The sequence below is a fragment of the Boleophthalmus pectinirostris genome, unplaced genomic scaffold (genome assembly GCF_026225935.1).
Source record: "Boleophthalmus pectinirostris isolate CB_2022bp ecotype Guang Dong unplaced genomic scaffold, ASM2622593v1 HiC_scaffold_6, whole genome shotgun sequence".
Classification (NCBI taxonomy): domain Eukaryota; kingdom Metazoa; phylum Chordata; class Actinopteri; order Gobiiformes; family Gobiidae; genus Boleophthalmus; species Boleophthalmus pectinirostris.
In genome coordinates, this window is record NW_026571447.1 from 23,311,992 (window position 1) to 23,331,739 (window position 19,748).

Consider the following 19,748-nt stretch of genomic DNA (forward strand, 5'->3'; position numbering starts at 1 on the left):
TTCGCTCGACAGTAGGCAGGTTCTTTTTTATTTAACCAATCGCTGCTATTTGATAGTGACGTATATAATGCGCTGCTAACAGAGCTAACTGGTATATTAAGCTTTCCCCAAATCCCATAGGAAGAAGGGCAATAACATCTTTCCCCTTGGTAAAATTCACCAAACATTCTCTTTGTTCTGGCTTTAAATCCTCGATCTCAAGAATCGTTGCCAACACAGAATGTATGTCTTCATCTACATCCATCTCGACCGCTTTGTTTACTGTTGAGCTGTACCACAAAAGGGACCCAGACAGGCGCTTGAGTTTGAAGTCATGGCTTCACAGCTCTTCACTGATTGGCCGGTATGTGGTCTACAACTTCAAGGGTTCTTGCAAACCATCTACTGTATTCCGATTCCTGACCTATTTGCTGGAGAGAAATGAAATTGAGCGGAGGCACTATGTGGCACCAGCCTGGCTACACACCAACAAATTGTCTCCATGGAAACGTTATTTCTTTGCCTGGAATGTGTCACAGTATGTAATCAGTGTTTTTTATGACTAAAAAATGCACTGAAAAACAGGCATTCTTACTGTAGGTGGGGTCACTTCTCCACAGATCTGTTAAAGTTTATGTGTTTGTCTAAATTAATTCAGTAACTTTTAATAATGACTATTTCTCTGTAACAATTTCAGTTTATTAGCTTTTGTAGTTCAATTTCTGCTTCAGACTGCAGGTTTTTATTTACAATAAATTATTCATATTCTGTTATTATTTAAGATTTCTAATAATATGGCTGATTGGTATGTTGCACTTGCATTTGCACTGACTAGACTGTGTAACACCAGATAACGCCAGCTGGTACACTGTGTCAATTTATTTGCTGAATTGTAAAAAAAAAAAAAAAAAAAGCTGCATGGGATTAAAACTCCTTACACACACCCACACACATACATACACACACACACATACATATACACACACACAAACACAGAGAGAGAGAGACACACACACACACGTCCAGTGGTCACTCCAACTTGCATCTCCCTGTGAGGTGCAGTTGATTCAAAATTGAAGAGAAAAAGTCGCAGAATCTCCCTTGTGAGATTTACCAAGCTTTTTTTTCACTGAGATTTGTTCTGTTGTGTTTCTCCAGCAGGCTGTTGAGTGCTGTGGCAGGGGGATAGTCACGCTAGAGCTGCTTGTATGAATAACATTTCATGTGCAATAATCTGTGGCTTTCTGTCACAAAATTACACACGTTTCAAACACACACACACACGAACGGATGCCCACCAAACAAACACACACTTTTGTTGACATGTCTAACTTCTTTTCTCACACACATCATTCTACCAAGAGACGGCAAGGGACCAGCAAATCCAATTAAAAAATATGGGCCTCAATGGAAACCACTGGCCCAACAAAGCTCAAGTTATGATTTATGACAGATCTATAAATGTCTGTTTGGATTTGCATCCCCAAGGTTTTGTTTTAAATGATCCAACTTAACTTTAACCTTTAAGTGAAGGTACTGTTGCGGAAACATAACTACAGGAACAGAAAATAACTCTTATGACCAGTGAACTACATATTTGTATGACTAATCATAACTGTAAGATCATCTAAAAATACCTATTTACTTTTAACACTCACATAATTTTTGGGTTAATTTACATTGAAATATATTAAAGATGCACTATGAACTTTTCTGGTGGAGGTTGCCCGAAATGTCCCACAGAAAACATACACTGTTAAAATGAGCTGCTTGACCCAATTGAGATACTAAAATGCCATAATGTGGAACATAAAAAGCAAGATCCTCACCATGGAGACAAGCAGAACTACACCAGGAAAAAAAAACAAAAAAAACACATAGAGCAAGTTTAACCACACCTCTATGCCACTGTTTGCCTTGGAGAGAATATGACATATTTGTAGGGCATATACCTAATTAACATGTCTACACTCATTTGGAGCCAAGAGATTATGCAAGATGACCGGCTGTGAACTTCATGGTGAAGTCACGTTTTGTTCCAGAGAAGCCCCAGAGACTTCAGTTATAAGAAAAACAAGAAAATCTGGTTAGTACTTCTGGTTATGCCACTTTCCAAAATAGAAAAGAAAGTAGCAAAGTGAACAAAACAATGAATATTTCCGGTTGACTAAAAAAAAAACAAAACACTTTCATCCTTATGCAACGTACTTTTTAGACCCAATTTTGTGTAATTTCAAAAAATAGCCACGCATTAACACATTAGCTCTGATCACTTCTATATTTAAACCTGCCTTGTCAGTTGTTCCACTTTGCAACTGAATGAGGTCACGCAGTACACATGTCATCCCCAACAAGAAAAACTGCATAATGTCTTCATATCTCGACAGAGCCAGACTTGCCCAGTGTTCTGCTTTGGAAGAACTATTAACTGACAGATCTATTTTCTATGTCAAAATGTGTTTTCCTTGTCCAACCTGTCTCTCCGTCTGTGGCAGTGATGTCAGCATTTGTAAGCAGGCTACTAATGACCAGTGAGGTGCTAGGGGCCAGTGCAAAATGTTCCCCATGAGCACCATAAAGCTTTGTGCTGCTTGGGCATATGGGTCTATTTACATGGAGCAGGTGGTGAGGAGAGAAGACTGAGGACATGGCATGCACGTCGCAGCATTATCTTGGCTCGCAACTTAATTTACGGTTTAAGATCAAACATTAGAAAATAATGCATCTGCTTCTCACTGAACAAAGATAAAATGAAGAGATGAAGACCAGCAGCTGTCGGCTAATTTACATTTTGTGTCCATGATCAAAACAAGAGTGTCGTGTTTTATCACCAATCAGCCATAACATTATGACCACTGACATGAGAGGTGAATCATCTATTCATCATGACACCTCTTTGTGAGAGTAATATATTAGGGCGCAACTTGGTGTTTTGATAGAGCTGAAAGCTAAAGTTGGAGTGAAATATTTAGCTTCTCTTATGATTACTTTGAGCAAGTGTGCAAGTGGACAACAAGGCTGATTATTTTGTTACACAGTATGACTTTAAACTTATCTGTCTCCATTGAAACAAACAAGTATTTGTTTTTCAAGGTATTTTAAGAGAGAGAGAGAAAAAAAAAGAATGACTCCTAACTGAGAAATTATTTGGATGACTACTTTTTACATCTACTTGAGAGATTATTTTTAAGATAAACAACAAAACTTTTTGATTTGCTATCAGCCAGTGAAAAAAAATGAAAAAAAAACAGACTAGGATTTCCAATTGTCAAGCCCAAACTGTGATGACTACTGGGTCAGAGTATCCCTGAAATTGCAGCTCCTGTAGTGTGTTCCCAGTCTGTAGTGGTCATCAGAAGTACTCCAAAGACTAAAGTAACTTTGTGAACCTGAGTCCCAAGTGAGGAGCAAAGTAAAACTAAGTTAAGTTTCCGAAAGTTTCTGCACCTGTTTTGTATGTTTGCACATAGGCTAACGTTTAACAATAACAGGAAGATCTTAAAGCTAGGTCTGATAAGGTTACCACATCTGTTGAATTCCACATTTGATAGAACAAACAAAATATAAATAGATAAGAAGTGTCATCCGTTGGCTTGTTTACACTTGTGTCAGTGTGGAAGATCATAGAGATACAGCAGGGTTGTGTGTTGTGACCTGGCAGAGTGCAGGTGCTGCAGGAAGAGGAGAAGAAGGTGGAGCAGTTCACAGCTGTGGGTTTATGACTGGTAATTATGGTCATAACCATAACTGTCTCAGGGCTGCAGTCTCAACATAGTGTAGCTACTCACCACACTGTCTCAGACTCCTCCTGTTTCACACAGACGTTTGTTCACAAGATCTGTTCATGTGTGTCTTCCCATTTGTACAGTCACACTATTTTGGCTTGTATTTCTGAAAGAGAAGAAAATGAAACGAATTAAACATGACTATTAGGTAACAATCTGGAAACAACTGCTACTGCTGCCAATCTGGATGCTCCAATGCAGCTTTTTCTCTCAAATACTCATGCCAGTACTATGTCTTTAAGTATCTGACAAGACCTGGTATCAGCTGATACTAAGGCAGAGACAGAAAATATCTGGACACAATTACATTAATTAAATATATTAAATATTACCTATGTGTGTTTTCTAAATGGTATGTATCATTTGGAGTAACTACAGAATAGCTTTGAAAACATACAAATTCAATATTATGAGATATTTCTGGCCAGTAAATTATCTTATTACACCAATTTACAGACCAGAATGAGATCAGTTGTAACAATATCTTGGACCTGATATCTGATCTATCAAAATTTTCAATATTTCTGCCAATATCCGATACCAGTACTTAATCAATGCATCCCTAACTGATACTACTTCCAAATACCATGTAATACCCTCATTGTGAATCTATATGTTCTTGGGTCATTTAATTTAATGTTTGGGGTTTTTTTTTTTTGGTTTTTTTTACCATTGTGACTTGACATTTGGACAATTAGACAAGACACTTCACTTTCACCAGTGAAAGGTAGAACCAGAACCTTGGAAGTCTTGTACTATCTGACTGGTAATTTATATTGAATGCTTTTATGATGTCTACATTTTTTGTAGATGATTCTACTTTTTTTTTCTCTTCATCAACATTTTCAATAAGATACCTAGAACTTATACCCCGTGACTTTATGTCTTCATATGAAACATGCACATGGGGAGGAAGAATGTATAGACGGATAGATTTTCCCATCTTCTGATTTAAAGCCATAACATTAATCTCGCTCTCCTCTTTCCGCGAGTCATTTTAACACCTTTAAAATCAATACAAATCTAACAAAATGTAAAAACAGCCCTGGTCATGAATACATATTTCAACAATGTCATTTCCCTCTTATTTACGGCGCGCTGGAGACGCCACCGCCGCGGGAATGACAAGCCTTGTTGGGATTGTGTCACATCAAGCCAGCAGATTTGAATGCTAAACCCATTAGCCAAGCATCACTCACAGTCAAAGCTGGCCATGATAAATAACCCAAGCAGGGAAATCTGATTAGGAAAGATGGAGGCCGCGGATCTGAGGGAATGAGGAGCAGCAATGTGGCCCTTATCAGGCAGCAGTCAGATTGGAAATCGCACAGCAAGAAAATATAAAATGTTCATCTGCAGTGGCTTGTGTCGGCTGTTTGCCTAATGCCCGGGTTGAAAGCCAAAAATGGGGCTGAGTTTGTCTTTGGAGGCGACAATTAAAATGAAAGCTGAACTGTGTGTGCCTGTCGCTCGGCTGTGACAGAGTAAGTGATCTGAGCCCGGGCCGGATGGTGGTGGTGGTGTACTCTGACCTCGGTGAAAGAAGGAGTTTTTTATGTGTTTTTGGGCGGTTCTGTTGCCTCCAGGCTCAGGCTGTGCTCCGCTGGATTAGTCAAACTCACATGACATTCAAACGTAGTGAAACGCAAAGACGAATGATACTTTCAGCCTCTGTTGTTCACTGGTTTCAATGGTCACGTCAACTATTAAATTTCCACTATTAGTACAACTGACTCTTATGTATTGCTATTATTAACATTCTAAACTTCTAAACTTACTTTTACAATTAAGGTAAAAAAAAAAAAAAGAAGGACAGTGAAAGGTATGGTGTAAAAATAGACATTGTGTTCTCCCACTAGAGTATGTTTCAGGAAATGGGCTACAAGAAAAACGTAATTACCTTGTTCTATAAAGCACTTTGAATTACTTTTTACGGATTACACTCCATAAACCTGCCTTGCTTTGTCTTAGCAATTAAGTAACAAAAGTAATTTCTGTACATGAAAAACACACTAGTTAAACTCACAATATAAAGTACAAGTAGTGAATTCTTAGGCTCTAGACTTTTCCCATTTTGGACAAATAAGTCTAGTCCAATTTTAATGGTGAAGATGAACAACCCATTCCTGTCTGTGGCTTTCCTCATAATTAGCCAGGTCCATCTTAAAAAGGTTATTAGTTTGTCTTTGCTGTGTTTTTATGATATTACATTTGCGAGCAGTGGCACACTAAAAAGGTCATCCCTAGACTCAGCATGCAACATCTCAATGAGCCTATCGATTCACAGCCCTTAGCCTGGTCACTTGGGTCATGTCTGTACATTTACATTCATTAGTGCCTTACAGTCCACTCAGCATAATCCAGAACGATCCGAAAACCAAGCTTCACACATTTGCCTTTTTCCTGGTATTTTTCATGATGACTAATTAATCGGTCATTGACAGTCTGAACTTAACATGCTAGGGAGAATTCCTCCGGTGGGGGTATTTTAATTTTCAAAGTGACTGTACTACAAAGAGCAGGGACACACATCATGGCATGTAATCACTTGATTACACATCATCATTAGCAGGAGTTCGCCCTACAGCCAAGTGCTACGCCACATCAAACTATCAGTCTGGCTTAATTATAAAGAGGCAAATTCAATTCGCTCTCACCACTCCACTGACAAGCTCATATAGCGGTAGTTCCAAGGGCCTTTATAGGTTGCATAAGCGTCCCCTTACAAACAATTACACCCAGCCATACACACATACATACATTGATTGACCTTTCCCACTGAGTGTTACTAATACATGCAGGTCGTATTAGGAAAGGTTAACGAGCTGGAAGGCCAACACTACGCACATGGAATAAAAACAAGAACACAAAAATTCACCGCAATATAGAGGAGAAATGTAGATCACATGACTTTTAGTATGCCTGAAATGTAATGACATCATTTACATTGCATGGCAACACTAATAGGTCACCGGAGAAGGGGATAAGGGCAGGCCCAGACAGCATTAGTCACCGCTTAACCATTTAAAACCAATTATTCCAGGCTGAGATATAGGGACACTATAAGGTAGACATGATAATAAAAGCTGTGAACCAGGCTGTCACTGTAGCTCTTAATACAATCCATACATTTAATAAGGTACACTATTCAGCATTTCATTACAGCATGTTTAATACATATATGTGGGATGTAAGGTTATTAAACAACTAAAAGTGAGTATTAGTTTAAAGAGTACAAATGTAACCTGAACTACCATAAATCCAAACACAACAGCTACTACAAGCCAAAGTAAGCTTTAAGGAGTTACTTACAAAGAGTACGAAAACAAAAAATGTTTAGATTGATCAATCTTTCATTGCTAATACCACTGTTGCAACTATTAACCACTAAGGAAAAAACCTTTAGGGGTTGGGCCTATGCCTCCGACCAGAAGATTTAGTGAGAATAGACCTTAGTCAACAGCCTATAACAGGGCAAACAAACACTGCATTCTTTCTCATGATTCAACAAACACATGCAAGTCTATGGGTATTCACTGAAAGGCATACTAATTCCCTTCAATCACATCTAACAGAGAGGTGAGGGTGGAGGACATATAAAAGAGGTAACCATTCTGCAGTTATACGCACACCCATGTCTACAACAATATTAAAATCAATCAAATCAGAATACCCAAAGTGAGACCAACAGAATGCATCTTCATTAGTGTTGACCCTATATTTAATCCTGTGTGGCCATAAGTCTTAATATCTCTGGCTGTCTGTACGTCCCCCCCCCCCTCGTCTCTGTGGAAGTGGGTCAGTGTGCTGATGGTGTCGCTGTCTGGACTGAGCAGAGGCAGCATATTTGCATCAGTCATCCCAAGTAGACCGTGAAGAGAGGGATTTCCCTGCTTCAGCTGTGCCTCTGAGTCAGTGAAATCCACCTCACACAAGCTGCTGTGGACTGGGAGCACACCCCACTGAAACTCACTCGGCTTAATGGTTACAACTGGCTTAGAGCTATGTAGATAGCATTGTTTAACTTATCACAAGGTGGAGATAAGATAACAAAAGCCATAGGAGAGGAGACGGTTGTGACAGCTTTTAACTATAAATCAAACACGAGAGTCCTGACACATATGGCATATAAGTGTGAACATTTTAATTAGAGAAGAGTACTGCACCCACGGCAATTTTCTTTTTAGTTTGTCAAAAGTAAATAAAGCACTGACACTACTATCTCTACTCCCCTATGGCTACTACTTCCCTATTTAAGGTTGGATACCTCACTTTATACTTTTTAAAGGTGGACTGTTTTTTTGTTGTTTTTTTTTAGTTGAAGGTCACTTGCTTGCTATATGGCAAGGGTATTAATCTCAAATTCATTGAGGGCCAAAATGAATAACCGGGACTAAGTCGAGGGCCAAACTAAATATTTCTTGAAAAATTTCAACAACATTTGCATGTTTTCTCTTCTTTCGAGATATGTAATGTTAAACCTTTTCTTATTAAAATAAATGTTTAATAATAGTTTTGCTGAAACACTGAATCCAGAAGAAGCTTAATATAAAAAAAAATAATAACAACATTTTAAATAAATAATATCTCTATAGCCTATATGTGGCCGGCGGGCCAGCTCTAATACATATTTGAAATGATCTCGTGGGTCTGATTTTGACTAGCCTGATTCATCAGCCAGTTTTACTTCGTTTCACTTTGTACAAACTGTCTGACTTAGATTTCGTGAGCCTTAGAATTCGTTTCGATGGTAGGCGGGTACTTTTTTCATTTAACCAATCACTGCTATTTGGTCGTGACGTATGTAATGTGCCACTAACGAGGCTAACTGATATATTAAGCTTTTCCCAAATCCTGTAGGAAGAAGGGCATTAACGTCTTTCCCCTTGATGAGATTCATCAAACATTCTCTTTATTCCGGCTTTAAATCCTCAATCTCGGGAATCGTTGTCAACATAGAATGTATGGCTCTTCGCTGATTGACTGGTGCCTGAACTTGCACTTCCGGGGTTTTTGCAAACTGTCTGTTGTATTTTGATTCCTGACCTCGTCGCTGGAGAGAAATAAAATTGAGCTGAGACACTAGGTGGCGCCAGCCTGGCTAGAGTCTGCTCTATGCACATGTCAATGATCTGCCTGGAATGTTCCACAGTATGACATTAAACAGCTCTATCTTACATTTATTCAATTACAGGAGGTTTTATAGCACAAAAATACCTAGAAAAACAACAGGCATTCTGACTGTGAGCAGAGTGGCCTCTCCACAGATCTGACTTGTAACTTGGTCTGGTATGGTCTCCATGAAGATAGAAAGCTTTAATGTCATACTGTGAAACATTCCAGACAGAGCAATAACATCTCCACGCACGGAGACAAGCATTTGATGGACCCTCCACCAGAAAAGTTACGCAATGCACCTTTAAATGAGTAGTTTAGATTTGCTTTTATAGAATATATTTTAAAAGCAACAGTGAAACCACCACTTTGAGATAATATCAGACCACTGCACACTGTCGGCATCTAATTATGAAGTATTTTCTTGATCACTAACCCAGAAGAAAGAGCTGAGTTTTGGCTTTTTTGCCCCACAAGAGTGCACGTGAATACTAGAAATGTGCCAAAGGGTTTGTGAGGACTAACAACTTATATAAGACTTACTTTGTGGTTTGAGAATAGGGCAATTCATGTTTAATAGCAAGTGCCAGATTATAGCAATTATGGCATAAAAATTCAAGTTTATGTCAAAATCAGAAATGAATAAACAATCACAGAACAACTGTTGTTTAAGTGTTCTTTTTCCCTGAATAGTGCAGCCCAAAATATTTGTGTTTGCTCATCTCAGTATTTATTGTCAATTTGGTGATCTGCTTGATTCAATTTATGCAAAACAAGAGAAGGTTTGTGACTCTAAATGTAATCAACACATGTTATGCATTTAAAACAGGACACCAACACAGCCCCTCTGGTGGGTTTTTAAAAAGGGAAAAGTCAGTGGTGCAGCCAAAGCTCTGCAACCAAAATCAACCTCTAATTAGGCAGACGCGAATTTAGAAAACTGTGGTAAAAATTTCCATGATATAAGCAGCCTCGGGACATCCCTTAACTAGAAATTTTGGCTACGACGGCAAATTTGGGGTTTAATTAATTGTAGAGTCAAGCTTGTCGGGTCATATCAAAATAGCAACATTAGGGTGTGGGTGAAAGGTGGGTAATTAATGAGGCACAAAAATAAAATGGAGACTTTATTCTGATTGTTGCTCCAATTATAACTGTTTGGGGGTCTGTAACATTTGCAAGGGTAGGCCTCAGGCGGGAGCACCCTGACTCACATAAATGCACATTACATTAAACAGGAAAGAGATTCTTAAAGAAGGCGGTATATGGTTCAATCCCAGTTCTGACCAGTGCATAATGTTTCTGTGTCCTTGGGCAAGACAGCTCATTCATCTTGTGTAAATGTAAATATAGTGTGTGAGTTATCAGTGGTGGTCAGAAAGTTTAACTGCCATGTTTTTACAGTGGAGGGTAAATGAATAATGCAAAGTAAAGAAACTTTATGTATCCAAACAAGTGTTATCTGCATTGTAAACACAGACAAAATTATTTAAATTGTCTGTATCTCATTTATATTTATTCTTGGCAACATGATGCATTGTATGGTAAAAGGTTATAAATAACAAACTAAAATGAAACTAAAATATAATCTATTCATTTTGCATAGCATTTACTCCAGTAATAACTAATATAGAAGCTACTGACAGGGCCACCTTTTTGTCCAAGAAGGTTACTAAGAATCATGGGATTTCCTGCCATGGTTTATTTTCAACACTGATAAAAAAGCAAACAGCAGACAGAAATTAAAGATCAATAAGGAAACAATGGCATGGCAGACAGCTGTTTCTGTGTCACAGAGCAATACCAGAAGCAGAAAGGACAAAGTGGGTGGGGCTAAAAGTTCAACTAAGAAAAAACATGTTCCTGTTTCATGGTTTGAAATCAGTTACATGAATTTACTAGTGGGGTAATTGACGGGAGGGAGCTAAAGGACCAATGACAGCCCATAGGACATATCCACAAACTGCATGCTAGACTTAAATGTGCCAATGTTCACAGAGTAAACTTCTTTAATTAGACATGGAGAAACAACTTTTTTCTTTGTTTTTCCACTTGATGAGAAACCTGGACATAAAAGGAGATAAAAGTGTGTCTGGATGGGTCAGTGCCAGCTCATTCCCATGTCCTGGTTCCAAAGGTTAGAAATGGTGTTTTTTCCTAAACTGTGGCCGCTGAAGCTTTGCTCTTGTAGAGATCAGTGGAGATTTGTCTTGATCCCAAACTCTAATCTCTCAAGTTGAAAAGACCCCTACTGTGTCTTTCAACTTTTGGACATACTTCCCATCACCCCCTCCCGACTGCTGACTGAGTGTGAGCAGATAACACCAGCTCCGAATTTGTTGGACTTTTGAGGGATTTCAGTCACGTCAGGCAAAGAGTGATGAAAGTGCCAAACTCTAAAACTTCTACGTTCTTCATTTTTTGACTTTATTAAAACTGAAGAAAAGGTGACACTAAAAGGTAATACATTCACATATACTACACATTATCTAATAAGATGTTTCCATAACTACCATTAAAGTGAAGAAGAGGTAAGTTTTGTTGTCAACAAAAACACACAAGCCTTTTTGGAACTATGTATGTTGCCATTATGTCATTAATCATCTCGGTGTCAAATTTATCCCAATGAACAGATGATAGAAATGCTATTTAATTTCAACTTCTTTTTAAATCAAAAAACATATCCCAGTAGGTCATGGTCAGTGCTCACATACCACCAAGGGTCCCCACCCTGGTTTGGAAACACTAGCCCTATATAATAAAATGTTTGACATACGTAAGTGCAAGATACATGAACTAGAGATGCTTGCTGATTGGTCAGTGGGTGGAGTTTGAAACATTTGTTGAAACAAGAACGTTCAGGCTCATAAAGGCCGCACCACAGAATACAGGATTACCATGGAATGAAACAAATGAAACACAACTCCCACGGTATGATTGTGACAAGGGAACCAAATGAAGGAAACTTGTGGAAAGTCAGAAAGAGAAAATAAACCCCATTAAAGCTCTTTAGTGCACTGCTGAGGTTGGAAACAGAGGGACACGCTGCGTTTGGACACTACTTTCAGTCCCTTCCAAACTCATGAGTGCACACAACACATTTGATCAGTGGCAGGAGCTCTGGCTGTGCAAAAAGGACAGTTCTGGTGCCAAGGCGACATGCGGCTGGCCAACACGGCGAGGCTGTCACCGAGTCTTCTGCTCACTTAGCACTTCACACACAGTCTGTCAGAGCACCATCGTGCACTCAGCAAAAGCAAGAAATAACTAACTGAGCTGCTGGTACAAAGTCAGGGAAACTCACTGGAGTTTTCAGGATGCATTGGGCCAGTTTTTAAGTGAGTTGATGGGAAAAGAGAGTCTCCAATTTTTTTAAATAGCTGTAGTTAGTTAAAACCAGTCTCTGAAGTACTCACAAACTGCACATAAAAGAAATAAAAGATACCAAATAAATAAATAAAAATAAATAAAAGTATTGACACTAATATAAATCACATAACAATATAAGAACCTTCCTCAAGAGTTTTAGTATGGTCTTAATGGTTTTAAGAGCTAGTATATAAGTTTTGTGTTGAAAAGGTATCATTGTGGTATCAAAATCATTACTGTGTATTGAGAAGTTGTCTTAGTATCAAAATTGACTTTGAAATGTTAATATTGTAAAGATACCTTACTTATAAACAACTTTGAGATCAAAAACATATTTTAGTTTCTTTTCAAAACATACTAAAATATTGATATGTTCTCAGAAGGTTTTTGAATATATGTATCCAGTTACTTTCCACCTCTTCGTGACTCCCTTGCAGCCACTAGGGGGTCGATAATACCCTTTTAAGACATTCAATACAACACAAATCTGCAGGATGATGACACCACACACCATAATGAGATTGTGGGATGAGTAGCTGAAAAGGAATTGTACACTCATAAGATGTTCATTATAGAAAACCTGGTCTCCATTAACTTTTATGCAGCACTGACATCATAGAAGATTCGCCCACTGTTGATGTACAAATCCCATATAATGTAAGCACACAGAAACACTCCCATATGCTCTCATATCCCTCTCCTCCCCTCTCTCCTGTGTCCAAGTGCTTACTGTGCATGTCTCTCTCCCACTGTCACCATCACTCAGTTTACACGCACAAATCAATCACCTTGAAGCTGAAACCTCTGGGCTTTAATTGGTGGTGACATAAGATCCTGATTTTGTGTACTTTGGTGCTGACTAACTCCTGTTACACATTACCTCATCTCGGTGGTTGTCACAAACAGGTACAATATTATTAACAGTGTGTTAATAATCTCTGTGCACACTCAGGTAAGTGAAGTGTGAAGAGTGAAGTGTGAAGGTGTCAGAACAACCATCACTTTAGAGGGCTTTTCAGTTAAACATTTAGCCCTGAACAATGACTTCACTGTGAAATAGAATCATTGTCTTAACAGAGTTCTCACTGGTCAATTTTCAGTGTCTTGTACAGACAAAACTGTGCAGAACCCCTGGACTACAGGGCACATCAGGTCTGCCCCTTTCCACTGAGGAAAAGCTCTGAATGACAAACAGCAGAGTCAGCGTGAGAGCAGTTCCACTGTACTCTCGCCCACAGCTCCTCTGTGTTCAGTACAGTCTGAGAGACTTTCACAAGGTGTCTCCCAGGACTCACAAGGCACCAGTGAATGACTACGATAAAAACATGCTTTGATCCGAGTACATTAGAGTTGTTATACAAGATCTGCAATGGTGTGAATCATAAAGTGATATGAGTGATTTTTTTTTTTTTTTTTCTTTAAAAAAAAAAAACAAGAACATTTGCTATGAAATAATATCAACCCTTGTTATATTATATATTTTAGATAAAACGTACATAAATAAATAGACAAATGGATTTTAAGGTATAATGGCAATAAAATAGTTTCAAAGGGGGAGCAGTTCAGTAGAAATTCTCATTTATAGGCTCATGTTAACAACACTTTATATAAAAGCAAAGTTGTTGACTTATTGTTACATAGACATGACAGTCTTCCACAGGAACACGTCCATATGTGACCTTTCATATGACTGACTTAAATGAACCAACATCATTAGCTCAATACCCTTCAAGTTTGAGTTGAATAAAGCGTATAAGCCTAAGAAAACACATATAAAATCTCGCTCTTGCTTCCACATGTGATTAATGAAGTGAGAGTTAGGGCTGACCCTCCTGACCTGCTGCCTGGCCGTGGAGCCCGGGGCGCTGTGCACAGTGCTGTGTGTTAATGGCTAAACAGGAGACAGAGGTGTGTGTGTCTACAGTGTGTACTTGTGGGAGTTGATGCTTTCAAGTGTGTTTATGCATATGCAGGCTCAGGAGTGTGCTGTGATTGTGTATGGGCGTGCATGGTCCAAGCTACATGCCCCCAGGCTGTGACAGACGGACTCTAAACCACGTTACCCACACACCCCACTGCCTCACTTAATAGTGCATGAGATAAGAACATTTGGACTTCAAAACACCCCCATTCCGCCCCCCATCTTCTCCCCTGGCCCCTCTCTCTCTCTTCTACATGGGAAATTGAGTTTTATGGCTGTGCAGTTTAAGACAATGGCTCGACTGGCTTGAGTTCCTGAAGGGAAATTCCATGTCAATGATTAAAGATGTCCTATTTGTTATTGTGAGAAATCTGAATATAAAAACAGACAACACATGCTTCCATATATGGGCATCTACTTCCATATATGGGCATCCGCACAGAAGCAACAGCATATTGTTTGGGTGCACATAGCAAAAACATAGGCGGCAGGCGCAGATGCACAGGGAATGCAACATGTCAGTGTCCACATATGGGACGCACAAGCTGACACCAAACCAAAGCAATGGAAACAAAAGCAGTCTTCTTCTGCTCACAATCACAACACACACAAGCAGAACATGCATACAGATACATATATCATACAGATACAACATCACACAGGTCTATTACTGCTGTTAATACCCTAGAGTGCCTAGCACGTCTGTCACGGTGTGGATAACTCCAAACCATTGAATTCCCAGTCCCAAAAACAAATCATCTGCCAGAGTGTCAATGATTCATAGATATATTGATCAAAAATGATTAAGCTCAGAAAATATTTATCCTTACATGTTACTGACAAACAAATCTCTGACAATGTTTAAACTAGGCCTCAAGTCATGTAGTCCTCTGGTCGACCAAATTTGTTTATGGTCAAATAATTATTTAATATAAGTTTATTAGGAGTTATTGAATTTCACCTGCCTTTTCACTTATGAAGATGCCGTTTACTTGTGCTTCTGTTTTTGTAAGAGATCCTGACAATTTTTCAAGCCACACCTCTTTTAGTCCATTTTCAATCTGTTTATTAGGGCCTGTGAACTTGCACAATGAGACACAATAATTTAAACACAGTTCAGCATTTTTAAAAAAAGTACATTTCACAGCCCCTTATGTCGTTAGCCTCAGGCTTCATTCTCTCATGTCAGCTTCATACACTTATGTTTTGTCTCAGTTGTTTCCAAATGTTTTTCCCTGCAGACTTTGAGAGTAACACATTCCCAAGGTCGTCTCACAAGCCAAAGCCCACACAAAGTATTTTAAATGAGCACATGTCAGAAGTCACAGCGCTGACTCACCTAGATCTTGTAACAAATAACTGGGTAATTGACTTGAATGAGATAAGCGAGCAGCAGATACATCAGCGGCTCTCCAAGGCCGAGTGGAGTGATGGCTGTAACTGGATGAGAGCTGGGCTGGCTGCACTGAGCTCTCACAGGGATCAGGTGAACTCTGAGCAGACTCTGCCTCTGGAGCAGTCTGCCACCAGCGGAAGTGATGCATGCTACTGTAAGTACTGAGAGCACACAGGCTTTATTGGTAATAGGATACCAGCGTGGGGGTAGGGCGGTGTCATCTTTGGCTATGATGAGTAATAATGGCTTCAACAATGGCTTTTGGGAGTGCAGAGAGAGCATCAATAAAGGTGATGTGGGTGAAGCAATGAAAATCTGTTTGGGCTTAAATTTGCTTACATTAAAGGTGCACTATGCAATTTTAGGTATTGCCTTCAGTGAAATATTCCACAGTATGGCATTAAACTTCAGGTCAAATCCAATCTGTAGACAGTAACACACTTACAAATGTTGTAAAATAATAAAAAAAGCTTCTAACTTTAATACTTTTATTATCCCTTCCATAAAAACAGTATAAACAGTTCCAATATTATGATTATGTGTAGTTACAACTGGGAGGTGTTAGTATTCAAAAATAAGTATGAAAACATAGGATATTTAAAGCCAAGCAATGAGTGGGATAAACTAAATAAACATTATTCCTGTATATGACCCTCATATATCATTCAGGTTAGTGGGCATATGCTGCTCTATATGGTCTTGTTCTAGATACAGCTCTAGATCACTCTAAACTTATTCAGGAAAGGTTCATTTATGTCCCGTGAATGTGACTTTTTTAGTAACAATAAATGCTTAAATGAGCATCTAGTTTCAATACTAGTTTTAGTATTGATTAGTATCTCATTTTGGATACTTTTGATACTTTTGACAACCCCACTTTGATCATATTAAAAAAGTAGAAGATAAAAGACACACCAAGTCTAAAATGTAACTGTATAAGAAAACAACGGGCATACACTTCAGCCTCAATATAAAATGACATAGGAAGAAAACTCCAAAGACAGCTATCCCAAGTATAGACGACAGACTGCTGCACTGTAAAGAAACACCTTAGAGACAGCAATGCAAAACGGCAGCAACAGAAGAAGGAGAGAGTCAGATATAAAGTGTAGCAGAGCAGTGACAGAAGAGAGGGATGGGTAGTGATCTTGTCTGGAGAGAGGAGCCGAAATGAGACAGAGGGTGCAGAGCTCAGCAGGGGTCCCGTCTGACGCACTGAGACTCCTCCACATGACAAGGACAACACAGCTTTTGTACACACTCCAACACTTCAGCCTTGAGACAGCAACTATGAGACAGATAGTGGCGCCGTCACAGCCTCTCCATAAAGATCAATCACATGCATCAGGCTTACAAAGCATTTTACTAGAACCAGGTCAACAGAATTCATTCCCAACTGTTCTGAATCTTGTTCTCAATTACACAAGAAATAAACTCCATTATCAGATGCAAACATGTATTACAAAGTTCCTGTTAATTGGTGATCACACCGACAGAATGTTACACTGTCTATACACCTTTTTGGAAAAACTAATGATTGAGACAGGGCTGTGCAATTATCAGATTTTAATTGAGATCAAGATTCAGTCATTTCTAACTGTCAATAATATAAATGGGACTTTTAATGAAGTTACAGGAACACTGGCTCGAGCGTCCCTCTGGCTTGAAAGTCCTAGCACGAGCGTCCCATTCTCTTGGCGGCAACGTCCCTCTCCTCCCTCTGGTCGCTCCCAACCAATGGCTTCACACGGAGGGGGAAAGGGTACTGTTTACCCAGGGCCTGGAGCAGGGAGGGGCCCTTTACATAGTCTGCAATGTGTATTTTTCATTAGTCAAGATGAAGTGCGGGCTCACCAAGATCATCTGTACCCAGGGACCAAAATTTGGTACCACATCCCTGCTCCCAGCCCTAGATAAAGATACTACTGGATAACATAAAACAGTACAGGCCAGCTTGGACTCTGCTTCACCTGTGGCTGTTTCACCACTGCTCCTTCTGTGGGTCACTATTGGTCAGACTGAATACACATCACATGAGCTGCAGTTTTGGAGATGCAGTTTTGGAGATGCTCTGCCCCAGTCATCTAGCCCAATTTTGCCCACGTCAAAATGTTTACCAGTGCCCATTTTTCCTGCTTGTAGCACATCAACTTGAAGACAAAAGCATCACTTGCCATCTACCACATCCCACCCATGAACAGGCAGCACACTGATGACATCATCTGTCTCATTCCCTTCACCTGTCAGGGGTCATAAATGCTATACCTGATCTATGTATACCCGTGTATACTATACCAAACCCACGGCCAGCTCTGCCTTATAAACCTATTCATAACTGTCAAAAACAAGTCATCATCATTACCTCTTCACAACATTTTAGGCTCCAATATGAACACCCTGCGATATTATGCCATTTTTCTTTGTGAAGATAGTGAAATCTCTTGTGACTTGTGTGTGAGTAATTTAATGGGCACTATGTGTAAAAGGGGCTTAGGATAGTTGCAAGAAGCATACCTGTGGGAGAAATTTGATAAATAAAAGCTATTAAAAAGAAAGTATATTTTTAGTTGCTCCTGGGATATATGAGTCAGCAAAGTAACATCACATTAACAGACTAAAGCCCCAGCATGCCTTTGAGGTAAGAATAGTCTAAAGCCTTGTCTAAAACGTCTGAATGTGTCTTTTGAAGCCCGCACAAATTGCTTCTTGAAGTTTTTTGAGGAGGGATGTTGGAAAAAAAATGAGTCTGCCACCTTTTGCTGTCACTGTCAAATTTGCATTATAACTCCTAACTTTATTCCTGTCAGACTAGCGAGGCGTGAACTGGTGATGAACTGAAGAAATAGCAAGAGAAAGATGGCTCTTACCGACAACGTTTTCGCAGCGGTGCGAAAGTGAGAGGATGAGACAAGAAAATGTAGTCAGAGCTGGATAAAAGTGGTGGCATTTGGAGGAAGTAAGTGTGGAGAAAAAAAGACACTTACAGAGTGGAACAAAGGAATAGTAAGAGAGGAGTAAACAGCTATTTGTGAGTATGGCTGAGTGCCTATGCAGCTCTTATCTCTCTGCCAGTGTCTATGGTTCACAGTGTCAGCAGGACTCATTAGAAAACACAGAGGAGGGCATTAAGCGCGTTTGCTAAGGAGCTGCTTAAGCAAACCACATGGCTGTCTGAATACAAATAGCGTAACAACAGGCGAGCATGGTAAACATTAGCATAGCACTGGAAGGTAACTGGATACATTTATGCAAGTATTTACCTCATCAGTAAAGCGGGTTGCAGTACTCATTTAAACAGTAGACAACAGTAGCAGTAGGAGGTGAGTAAATAGCAACAATGGGGGTAAAAGTGGATGTGCTATTTGTAGTTGTCTTCATAAGGCCAATATGTGAAATATTAACTGCAGTAGTTACTCAATAATAGTAATAGTAGTAGTAACAGTAGTAGTAGTGGTAGTAGTAGTAGTAGTAATAGTAGCAGCAGCAGTAGTACTTAAAGTAGTACAAGTAAAATATCACAATGTCACAATTAGATAGCAGCAGTACTAGTAGTAGTAATAAATAGTGGTAAAAAAATAATAAATAAATAATAGGGATGTAACAATATCCAAATCTCTCGGTACGATATTATCACGATATGCACCTCACGGTACGATATTTATTGCGATATTTTGGAGAGGCTGATATAATTAAAAACAGATAGGAAATTTTTTTGCTTTTAAAACACCCTGACAAAATTTTGGGGTGAATTATTTCTGTCATAATCCCAAGAATTCAAGTAAATAACATGTTTCTTCATGCTGTCCACACTGAAATGAATCATGGGATATGTAGTTCCTGGTGTTTATAAGCTGTTGCTACTATAAACCCATGCTTTTAAGCAAAGAAAATTGTAATTTGATATATTGTGACAGCCCACGATATTATTGTGAGATTTTTGACGATACAATATCGTGATATTTCGGTTATTGTGACATCCCTAATAAATACTAATTAAAAATAATACATTTGATTTATATACTTTTCACTTTTCAGGACACTCAAGACACTTTACAGAACAAATACTTAAAAAAAAAGAGCAATAAACCAATAATACAGGAAAGATATAGTGAATCATATTGAGAAAAAAGTTAAACATTAAAAGCTATTCTAAATAAAAGTATTAGTATTACATCAATCGTCG

General features: G+C 38.9%; 1 long non-coding RNA gene across 4 annotated transcripts in view; it reads right to left on the minus strand.

Moving 5' to 3' along the window:
• The window catches only part of LOC129411722 (uncharacterized), an 87,262-nt gene that overhangs the window by 53,258 nt on the left and 14,256 nt on the right, over positions 1-19,748 (minus strand). For all 4 annotated transcript variants that reach the window (XR_008633428.1, XR_008633427.1, XR_008633426.1 and 1 more), the window contains exon 3: positions 3,768-3,870. This is a non-coding gene — a long non-coding RNA (uncharacterized LOC129411722). The remainder of the gene's footprint in view (positions 1-3,767; positions 3,871-19,748) is intronic.